Source organism: Diospyros lotus, chromosome 12 (genome assembly GCF_014633365.1).
Source record: "Diospyros lotus cultivar Yz01 chromosome 12, ASM1463336v1, whole genome shotgun sequence".
NCBI lineage: Eukaryota > Viridiplantae > Streptophyta > Magnoliopsida > Ericales > Ebenaceae > Diospyros > Diospyros lotus.
In genome coordinates this window covers 34,786,728-34,798,876 of record NC_068349.1, presented here as the reverse complement: position 1 = coordinate 34,798,876, position 12,149 = coordinate 34,786,728, and positions in this window count along the sequence as shown.

Below are 12,149 nucleotides of genomic sequence, written 5' to 3'. Positions count from 1 at the left end.
ACACAGGAAAAGACAAATGACAGAGGACACAAGGTAAGGATTATTTAGGGCGAGCATTGTTGGTCTTGTGCATTGTAGGTGTATGGAACAATTTTGTGATGCACCCGCGTTGTGTTTCATAAATAATGATTTGAAATTGGTCGATCTGCATCTGGGACGACGATTTAGGATGTTAGCCTTGTGTTTATCTAGATCTCGAGATCTCTAAAACTTGTGATGCACGGAAACATCTTGGAGATGTCGTTTTGGCGTTTTTAAAACGTTTCTTGTTTTTGAAACTTGAAATTTCAAAAACGCCCAAAAATATTTTCAGATTGTTTCTACAATTTCAAAAATATTTTGGGACCGTTCTGTAATAAATTAAAAATATCGAAAACATGTTTATCATTTGGGAATGTGTTTTCGTCCACAAACGTTGGTTAGAGACGGAAGAATTTTTGTCTCTAATCAGCATATATTAATTCTCAGGCCCGGGTTGCCCTAGCCCTAGTTTCTCTTTGACTATCGACTCTTAACTCTCGAACCGCTGGCTGTCCCTTTTATCATTGTTCATTTTGTCGGTCGATTGCTCTATGTTCGATTTCTCTTTAACTATCGACTTCGATTGCTCGATGTTCAATTTCTCGTGTTTCCAACTTCGATGGCTCGATGTTTGATTTCTCGCATTTCCAACTTTGATTGCTCGATGTTTGATTTCTTGCATTTCCAACTTCGATTGCTTGGTTTCCCCTTGTTGTCGATTGCTCAGTGTTGCATTTATATGAATTGAGGTTTATGTGCTTGGTGTTATCATTTCCGTGCAACACGAAACGATTCACAATTTCGTGCTCAGTGCCACTGTCGATTGCTCGATATTGTTGTCTATTCACAACTCTGATTTAGTGATTCTTATCTATAAACTAATGATTTTATTTTTATTGTGATAATTTGATTGTGTTGTTATAATCTTTCAGAGTGATTTGGAACCACCTTTTCTTGTTAGGGTTGTTGATTTGAAGCTGTCCCTATTTTTTTCCCTACTTTCATTGATAATTTGCTTTCATAGGTTTTTTTTTATATCCCTATGAATCATAATGAATTTTATGTTTATTTTTAGATTGAATAATATTTTTTTATAATTTTTTATATTAAAAATATATTTACAAAAAAAGTCCTTATATTTTTTCATTTATGCTTTTATCCTGAATTTTTATTTTCTTCTTTTTTGAAAAATGTCATTTTTTTTATTTTTATTCCGTATTAGAAACGTATCATGTTATTGTTTTTGTGCAATGTAGTCTAAAACTATGCTTTTGTGAAGAGTCTTGGTGTTGGGCAAAGGGAAGTAATTGTGGTTCGATGTAATGAATTCTTTTCTAATGAAAAATATTAGAAGTTTAGTAGTTAATTCTGAGTAAGATACACTTCAAATTGGTCAAGTCCTTAGTTTAAACGAGATATTTTATCATGTCACTGATATATTTATGTTGCACATACTCTACACTCATACACCATTAATATGTCTTATTGAGCTTATGTATTTATGTTTATTTCTCTTATTTTTTCTATTAAATAGTGGATGCAAGGTCATCTTAAAGAAAATAGATTAGTCAATAAGCGTTGTCACCTTTCTAGCAAAGAACATAATGTCGAGATAAATATCACATTAAACTTGACTTTTTTTTGTCACGATTTATTTTTGTATAGAGATAATACTCCTAAAAACTTATTATTGTAGATTAAATAACATTATATAGGTAAATACTAGGATAAATATATATTTTTTTTCAAAACTCTTTTAAAAACATGTTTCAAGCATCAAAGTATGCACCCCAGAATTTACAAAAATAAACCCGTGATGCGTATAGAAAATCTAACCACATGCATTAATTACATCAAAAGTAAATAAAGCGTATTATATTTATATCCCTGGATGAAAAAGGTTGGATGTTTTCGTTGGGGAAGCTTTACAATCCTGACCATTTTCACCTTAAGTGTGGAGGTCTTAGTTTATTCATACCAAGTAAGCTAACATGAAACCCTTTGCTAGTTTTTTATGCTAGTCAAAACCAAGATTAAGGTAAGCAAAAGTTAGTAAGGTAAGCAAAAGTTAGTAACGTTCTTCAAAATTTGAGTTCATTTCATGAACAAAATAATGCTAGGGGCAAGAAAGAAAGCAATAAGAAAAATTGGAAAAAGTGAAAACAAACATAGCATAAAGGTTGTCGGAAATATTGCCATTGTCGTTGGCAATTATTGTTGCTTTGTTGCTACTGTCGTCAACAACTATTGTTGCTTATTGCTAATGTTGCCTTTGTCGGCTGGCAACTCTTGTTGCTTGTCATTGACGAAAGCTAATGCTTCTTTCAGCAAGTTGTTGTGGCTTCAACGACGTTACTATGACTTCGGCGATATCATTGCCCACTACCAATCGACAATTTTTGTCAACTTTTTACCTAATTGATACGAAGAATAAGAATGAAGGAATGAAGAAAATGGTAGCTCGACTTTTTTCAATTACTTATTTCTTTTATTTTTTTTTCTTTTCTTGAGCTTCCATGAGAAGCTTTCTTCAATTTATATTATTACCTAAAAAAAGAGATGCACTAAATACATAAAATTAATGCATGCAAAAACATTAAATGTAGGAGATAACTTTTTTCTATTTACAAAAACTTCCATTTATTCCACATTTTCCTTGCTATTATTAATTACAATTTGAATCCCATTAACTCTTAGTCATATTTAGGTTCACTATTAACTTTTAACAGTATTTTAATTTTTCATTAACTCTGAATGGTGGTGAAAAATGATATACGAGGTCAAATTCACTAATCTAGTCATTTTACTTTTGGGTATAACTTTCTAGGTTCACTACTAAATAGTAATTAGAAAATATCAAACCCCTTTGATGTTGATCGAACTCTTTGATATATTTTGAGAACCTTTCAATCTTCTCAAAATATCCCAAAAGATCTTGAGTGACATTTGGTAATATATCAAGACAATTCTATAAGACAATGAAGTCATACTAATCCTATAAGACAATGAAGTCATATTTCGTGTTGGCCTATTTTGGTTGAGAATTATCATATAATACAATTATTTCATTAATTAACATCCCGTGAGTGAAAGCCATGAATTGATTATGCTCACTAAACTCAATAAATATGCTAATATTTAATTTGGTGTGATCGATATGACATTAGAAACTCATTTTTTATCATTCATACCCTAGTTAAGGGTTTTTACCAATCAACCACCAACAAAATGTTGCATAGGATGTTTACCACTCACTAGAAGTTAATGGATCATATCCAACAATCACCTATCTCCATACACCAATAGAAAAAAGACTACATAAAGAGTATTCCATCTCAATTGGATGGTTTCGCTCAATGACAAATCTCAAACACCAGTATACAAGACATCTGTATCACATGTAATCAAAGAACCAGTTACACAATTTGTAACCAAATAATAAATCATTAATTCTCTTAACTATGTGATATGTTATTGACGTCACGTTAAGTGTGTGTCCTCCAACACTCACCCTTATGTTTATTATTTACATCTCATGTGATTTATCATCTTTTATCATTAGTGTTTCATGCTAATCAAAATAGTAAACTATAAGTCATTCCATAATTGACTAATTGAAGTCTCCATTCGGAGAAGTCTAAGGATTGGAAACTCTTTAAGATTCTTGTACTAAAGAATCCTACTCTCATATTCATAACAACTTAACATTAGAATCTTTAACATTATATCTAGGATCATTCATAAGAACGAAGAATATGAATGAAGATATGACTATTATATTAATATTTACAATAATACATCGTATCCCTTATGACGTCATATAAATCTAGTATTAGAGCGTATCACTAACAATTTTTCACTTGCATTACTACTAATTTAGACCTATCACTATTGCATCATCTTTTGGTATCTGATACCCATCTTCTCATGATGACAATCTAGTTGTGATTGAGTTATAACTTTAGTCAGCAAGTTAGTTACATTTTCAGATTAAGCCATTTTCTACATTGACACGTCTCCATGTGCTACTATCTCTTTGATCAAATGGAAATGACTTTCTATGTGTTTGGATCTTTGTTGAGACTTGGGTTCCTTAGACTGTGCAATAGCCCTATTGTTATCACAATATAATGGTATTGACAACTTAATGGTCAAAATCACATCAAGTTTAGTGATGAATTTCTTCATCCAAGTAATTTCCTTTGTATCATCACATGTCAGAATATATTCAGTTTTAGGAGTGGAATCTACAATTATTTCTCGTTTGGAACTCTTCCAACTAACTATTCCGCCATTATAAATGAAAATGAACCCAATTGACAATTATCTATCAACCCAATTGATAATTTCTTATTTCGACCTAATCCCTAAGATCCTCAATCTATACCAAATCATTCTTACTATTCAATCTTGATGATTCATACCATCTATTCACAAACCTAACTCGACAACTAGGTTATGTCACAACAGACTAACCATCCATGACTCATGCATTCTCAATTCCCAATAGAACTCTTGAGTCTCCAATCAAATATTTTTTAAGTTTCCAACTAAAATTTCGCTCTGATACTAATTGTAACACCCTATTTTTCAGGCGTGTTATAACTTAGGATAATTCTGAAATAATAATTTTTTTTCTATTCAAAACTAATTGTTAAACCATATTATTTCTCAGATCCATCCCAAATTTTCCATCTATCTTGAATGAGAATCAAGATAAACATCAAATACGGAAGTTAAGAATCAAATCTTAACTTTAACATTAACCAATAATAAGGTTATGTACCATCACTCTTCAAAACGTTTAGAATTCAAAGTAGTAGAACTTTAAATATATAGGCAACATAAATGTATAACCATTACATCATGCACTTTTGCTAAGTGCCATTATATGCCTCTTTCATCCTCGTTTCTGCTACAATTTCCATCTGAAACGTTTGAATATTTCAGAGACAAAGTCCAAGTTAGATGATGAATCATCTAAGTAAGGGTACAAAATCATATTTCGTGCATGGATTGAATATGCAAAATGTCTTTTTCCTTTTCCTTTCGTTTGAGCCGATTGCACCTTAATGTTACTCTCATTTTTTATAACTTCATTACCATGTCAAGGTGTATGGGTGCACCCTTTGTGGAGCAGCAATGCCGGCTCATACTCTCAAACATATGCGATGCATGATCAACAATATTATCATGAACATATGCACATTTCATCATAACATATAAATACAATCTATATGACATATTAACATCATTTACATAAAATCGGATTTAGGGTCGAACCACTTACCTTAAGCATATCTCAAAATATCTTGATTCTCATGTCAGCCTTCTAATGTACTCAATTCGGAATCTCAACATACCATGCCCAGTATATTTATTAAAAAATATCAATATTCTATTTTTCTTATTTTTCTCATAATTTTCCTCTATTTCTTTCTATTTTTCCTCAATAATTCTACACTACATAATTCCTCAAATATTATCCCAATTTTCCCACTACCAGAATTCGTAAAAATAATTTATAAGATAAACCACTCACTTTGACTTAGCCTCTCAGGTTTTCTCAATATGCGTGCCTTGACCTTGAAATGCGTGTCCAGATAATTTTTTGGTTTCGGCATGCCCTTTTAGCCCCAAATTAATTACTAGAATTTTTTGAAATTTTCGGAAGCTTTTTTCTATTTTTCATATTTTCTTTTTTCCTTTTTTTTTTCTTTTCTTTTCTTTTTTTCTTTTTTTTTTCTTTCTTTCTCTTTTTTCTTCTCCAACCTCTCAAATGCGCACAGTGACCTGCGTGTGCCAACCTACTGACCACCGCCACCTGGGCCCTCCCGCCGGCAGCCGCCGCACAACGATGGTCGATTGCCTCCAACGCTACCCCAACTACTGCCATGGTCGCATACTACTGTAATAGCCATCTTTAGCCGCCTCTGCCGCTCGTCGCGACCACCACCAACTACCTCTTACTGTTGCACGATCGCCGCTGCTGCTAGTGTTGTAACCAACTACTGCTGCCATGGCCAATCAACACCTTTGTTAGCTACCATCTTCACTTTCTTCTATCTTCTTCCCCATTTCTCTCAACTTCTCTCTCTATTTATAAGCAATGCACCGTCTCTTCCTGACTTGCCCATCACTTTGGCAACCTACTTGCAGAAGACTTAACCATTTCTCTCAACTTCTATCTTCTTGTTGCCCAGCCATCACACACACGCACAAACACGCACGCGCGCACACACACACACACACATATATATATTACACCACATTTATTACTCAATCTTCTCAAATCTTCTTCATAAATCCTACATAACTTCTTCAAATATCCTCAGATCTTCTCCAATCTCTCACGGATTCTGCCATTTCCTTCTCTACAGTTTCAATTTTGCCTTTTGCTGCCACGCCCATATGTATATATATACATATTATATATAATATATTGAGACTATGAAATTTACACATAAATCCCTCAATTTAATTCTTAATTTCTCTTTGAGCATTGCACAATTGCAATTGCACCCTCAGACATAAATTTCATTCGAATTCAAATACCGAAATTCCAAAATTAATAACTCAAGTTTCTCAATAAGAACGATTTCATCCTTACGCCCTCACAGGACCTTTGTTTCATCTCGAAACCACTTCAAAGTTGATCCTTACATAAAATCGAAGCCCCTTCAGGGTTCCATTGACTTCCCGAAGTCCCTTATAATCATTCAATTTTCTAGACTGAATCCTAGTTATACTAAAAATTGTCTCGATTCCAATTTCTTTTAATACCATAAATCCTATCTCGGAACGCTCGTTAATCCCATGTCTTTTTCCTCAAATATATAAGCTCCAAAGCATTTCCTACAGTCGATTCGGTATCTCATAACTGTGAAAATTTATATTATAACACTAATTTATCTAAAAATTTCACTTATAGCTTAAAATAAATTACACTTGAGTCCTTTTAAAAATTCTCGGGTATTACATGATCTACGAGGTCCTTGTATTATTTCATCATGAGATGGACTAGGTTGTTCCAATTATGTATCTTGTCTTGAGTTGAATTGTGGTTCAGATGACCCCTCATCTGATTCTACTCTTCTCCCAATGCCGTATTCCTGAATAAACTCATTTTCTAGGAAAATAGCATTTCCACTAACCAAAACTTTTTGATCATCTGGGAAGTAGAAATAGTATCCTAAACAATCTTCATGATATCCCACACGTCTACCTTTATCTGATCGGGGCTCCAACTTATTTATCTTAAGCTTTTTCACAAAAGCAAGATAACCCCAAATCTTAACATGCTTAAGATTAGATTGATTCACATACTATATCTCATATGGCATTGTTTCGACAAACTTTGTTAATACCCTATTTAGAAGGTAAATTATTGTAAGAAAGGCATACCCTGACAATAAAATAGGCAAATCAGTATAATTAATCATTAAGCATACCATATCTAGTAGGGTATGGTTTCTTTTACCAAAAACCCAATTCAATTGTGGTGTTGCAAGTGGAGTCAAATGTGATATTTCATTGAATTCAGTACTCAAGTACTCACCTTCTCGATCTGATCCTAGAATTTTGATACTATTTTCTATTTGATTTTTTACTTTAGCCTTAAACACTTTGAATTTTTCAAAGGCTGCAAACTTATACTTCATCAAGTACATATAACCATACCTAGATAAATCATTAATGAATGTTATGAAGTAGCTATAACCATTTCCAGTTGTTTCTCCAAACAGTGCACACATTTCTACAGTTCAAGAATTACACTCAACTCCAGTTCAAGAATAGCCCAAAAGATTGAATGGCTCCTCCAAACTCTAGTTCAAGAATTACACTTAGCTCACAGTAATCAATGCAGTTCTATTAAGGAAAGATGGTCAGGCCACTTTAACTCAAGAAAAAAACAAGAGAAACAAAAACCATATTTGACGAACTCACTGGCATAAGCTTTTTTCCTCTCATAGCAGTCTTGGGATAGCTAGTATTCTCAAATAAGCTCTGCTCAAACTGTCAAGCAACCCACATTTTTTAAAGCGTTAACTCGCAAAAATGGTTGGATACCAACTCCTCATTCTGTTGGGCACTTTCTTGTGCAAGAACGGAATAAAAAGCCTCCAAAGCTGTCACAGCTAGCTCACACTTCCTACCTACCCTTTTTAGTTCTTGCACCTTCTCCTTCAACAAGTTAACTTGAGAAACATGATGGATTTCACCTCGTCAAGATGCTTGCCAACATTTTCATAGTGCCCCCTTAACTCCTTGTGCTTTTACTCAAGATTCTCGATGAGAGATTAGTTTCTCTAATGATTAATGTCCCACATTTGTCGTTCTCTCTACCACCCTTCCAATTGCTCCTAGACGGATGGATAGTATGCTTGGCTCTGGTTGTTGGTCACCACTATCTATTATATGCCCTGAAAGAAAGCCCATGAATGATAGGTTAAGAAAAGAAGAAATTGGGAGATAACGAGAACAACAAAGGAATGGCTAAAGACTTCACTTGTATGAGTAACCTCTTAGGACTGTTCAGTATCTAGGGAATGTTGCCAAACATCCCATGTTTATCTTGAGAAATGATGGTTGAATAAATTACGTGAGCCTTAATATTCGAGTCGACAATGGAGTCTATGTCAACCATCCCTAAGTAAACCTAAAAATGGTTTCTCTTTAAGCGATGATCGCTCCAAAGCTGGATGGGCCAGAGGGCGAGAGGATTAACTTTAGGAAGGATGGGAGGATAATGATAATCATGCTCCTCATTTAGAATCTTTCGATCCTTACGAAAAAGAAGGCGATGATGATTGCACTGTACCTGACTTCGATGGTGGTGGTCATTGAGGTTGATGGCTAAAACTATTTCCTCATTTTCCTTATTCGAAGAAGAGGAAACAAGGTGGGAGGTCTTCACAACAACCATCTAAGATGGGAGAAGAGATGTAAGTGGCAAAGAAGAATGAGGCTCAGGGATAGCTAGAGTCTAAACAAGGGGAGAAGCAGTTGCCTTGCTTGTTGTAGTTGCCACAATAATAGGAGCAACCTTTCTTAGAAAAAGACGAGACTGCTTGCTAGCCTTAGCATTGCACTTTCAGGCTATGTTAAAGGCAAATTACTTCTTGTAAATATCACGAAAACAACCCATACCTATAACCATGCAAAAGAAGATAAAAACTCTTATTAATGAAAAGTGAACAACCATAAAAAGTGAATAAGAATAATACCTTCATGAGAAACTAGCTAATGCAAGGACATAGAGGTGTGCAAGTGGGACTTTTCCTCCTTTTTAGTCCTCATATCCCTTTACTCATACTTGAAAGAGAAATTTGCCAACTGGAAAACATCCTTGGAGGGACTCTCAAAGGATTCGGTGTAACTCCCCTCAGCCAAACGGGTAATAGGAACCCATTCAGTTAAACATTTGGAAGGTTTTCCAACCAATCAACTTGAAGTCTCCATCCTACGACAGCCATGCCTTCCCGAGTAAGGACCTCTCAAAGGTGCACAGGATTCGAGAGTAACTGCTCTCTTTATCATCACATTGTAAACCGCTAGCATAACCTTGGGGGAAGGAAACTAAGCCACATGGGTTTCCCACACAAAATCCCAACACCATCGCTAGGGAACATCCTAATCAGGGAAGGCTTTACCACTAACTAGTTTGTTTCAAAGTTGTCGATCTTATCGGAAAGATCAATAGACGACATGTCGACACTTGACACCTTCTAAAAGGTAAAAAGGTTAGTTTTCTAATCCACTCCTCATATAGCATATAAAAACAACTAAACAAGGACGACACTACTCCTCTCTAATGGCACAGGATAGAGAACACAGTCAGTTGGGCCTGCCCATTAGGATGGAGCTAGGTTGGAACCAAAGAACTCGTCCTTAGGAAGTTAAGACCAAATTTGGGAATAGGAAATCGAAGACCTACAAATAAGAAAGCCTTGTGAACATCGAGACACTCGTCGTTAACACGAGCAATGCAAGTTTGCCTTGCCTCTAGTAGCCTTACCACATGTTGAGCCAACTTGCTCATATTAATTATGTTTTGATGATTAACAAAAATATTTTTATAATATAAATATTTTTTTTCTTACTCATGCAAAAAGTAAATTTATTTTAAATTAAAAGATAATTATTTTTAGATATGTTTTCTTATTTTAATCATTTATATCTCAAAAGTTTATATTTGAATTTTTAAATTTTGAATTAAAGGAAAATTATTTTTAGATATGTTTTCTTTTACTCATACAAAAAATAAATTTATTTTGAATTAAAGAAGATTGATTTTAGACATGTTTTCTTGTTTTAATCATTTATGTCTTAAAATCTTATATTTGAATTTTCAAATCTTGATTTCTTATGCAAAAAAATAAATTTATTTTGATTTAAAGGTAAGACATATTTTCTTATTGTTTGAGAAAACCTAAACATTTTCTGAATTTCAAACTTTATATTAACTCTTTCTTTAATGGCTAAAATCCTTATAAATACCCCCCCAAACTCATTTTTTGAGCATCCAAATACTTCCATTGTATATCCAAAGCACCCGAAAGCTTTCAACGCTCTCAAGTAAAGCATCCAAGCAATCCAAAGCTCTCAAAATATTATTACACACCCACCGAAGAGCCACAAGGCAAGAGAATAAAAGTTCTTCAAATTTTCTACGATGAATCCGAACTTCTCTATTTTAGATTATAAATTTATTTATTTAAATATTATTGACTTGTATAATTTGTTCTTAATTACTTATTTGTGTCCAAGTGTGGACAATTATTTGTAACATTTAAATTACTATAGTGGATTGTATAGATTTTCCTAGAATCATTAAAATCTAAGTGAATCTAGTTTCCAATATAAGTTAGGAAGAAAATCTTGGTGTAGTAGTTGCCTAGAACTCGTTATAATTTAGGTGTGTATCTAGTTTCCAATATGAGCTAGTGTGGAAATCTTGGTAAAATTATTTTAGTGGAACCCCAATGGTGGTTAGACCTTGGGAGAGTGAACTAGGTGTATATGAAGATATCGAACCACTATAAATTGTGTTGTGGCTCATTATATTTATTTTTGTTATATCTTGTGGCTTATATTTATTATTAATATCAAATATAATTTATTATATTTATCAAATATACATTTTTCAATAAAATCATTAATCAATAATATTTATTAAAATTGAAAAAAAATTAATCACTCAATTCACCCCCTTCTTGAGTGGCCATACCCTAAGAGACCAACACCACATAATTGTCAGGGAAAGGGAAGGTCACTCACACTCTTTCCAAATCCACCTTGCCAAACCTAGAACCACTCCCCATAATCATCCCCTTTCCTTGAGGCGGAACAATCCTCGTTGCATGCTTAGTCCGAGCCATTGCTCACTCAAAAGGCTCGTCGAATAAGAATCAAAGAGAGTCTAGAAAGCTAGAATGAATAAATGAATCTAAAAAAAATGAGTTCTTTGAAGAAAGCCTCATCACAAGTCTTTAGAAGAACAACCGCACACTAGGGCAAGCAAAAAAAAGAAAATAGAGCTATACGAACAAAAAGTAACAAACAAAAAATTGACGAAGGCCTTCTTCTTATAGGGAAACCTTGGGAGATGAGATGCTAGAGGATGCAACGATCTGGGTCGTACTTTAGAAAAAGATGGAAATGAATCACAACCCTTGGATGAAAGGATGCATATCCGATGAGGTAAGGTTATGCTAAAGCTTGTGAATATTGCTAGATGAAGAAACATCTCTCGGGATCATCTCCCAAAATAAAATTTGACAAAACTCTTCCCTCCAAAGTACTTGAAGGAAATAATGAGGAGTAATTGATATCTATTGGGCCAATTAAGACCCAATGCCTAATGACAAAACTCTTCCCTCCAAAGTACTTGAAGGAAATAATGAGGAGTAATTGATATCTATTAGGCCAATTAAGACCCAATGCCTAATGACAAAACTCTTCCCTCCAAAGTACTTGAAGGAAATAATGAGGAGTAATTGATATCTATTGGGCCAATTAAGGCCCAATGCCTAATAAAGCACTAAGGTAAGGTCCATCAATAATTTCCACCTAGGCTATAGTTAAAGGAAAGTAAACCCAAAAAAAGGGATCACCTATAAAGCCTC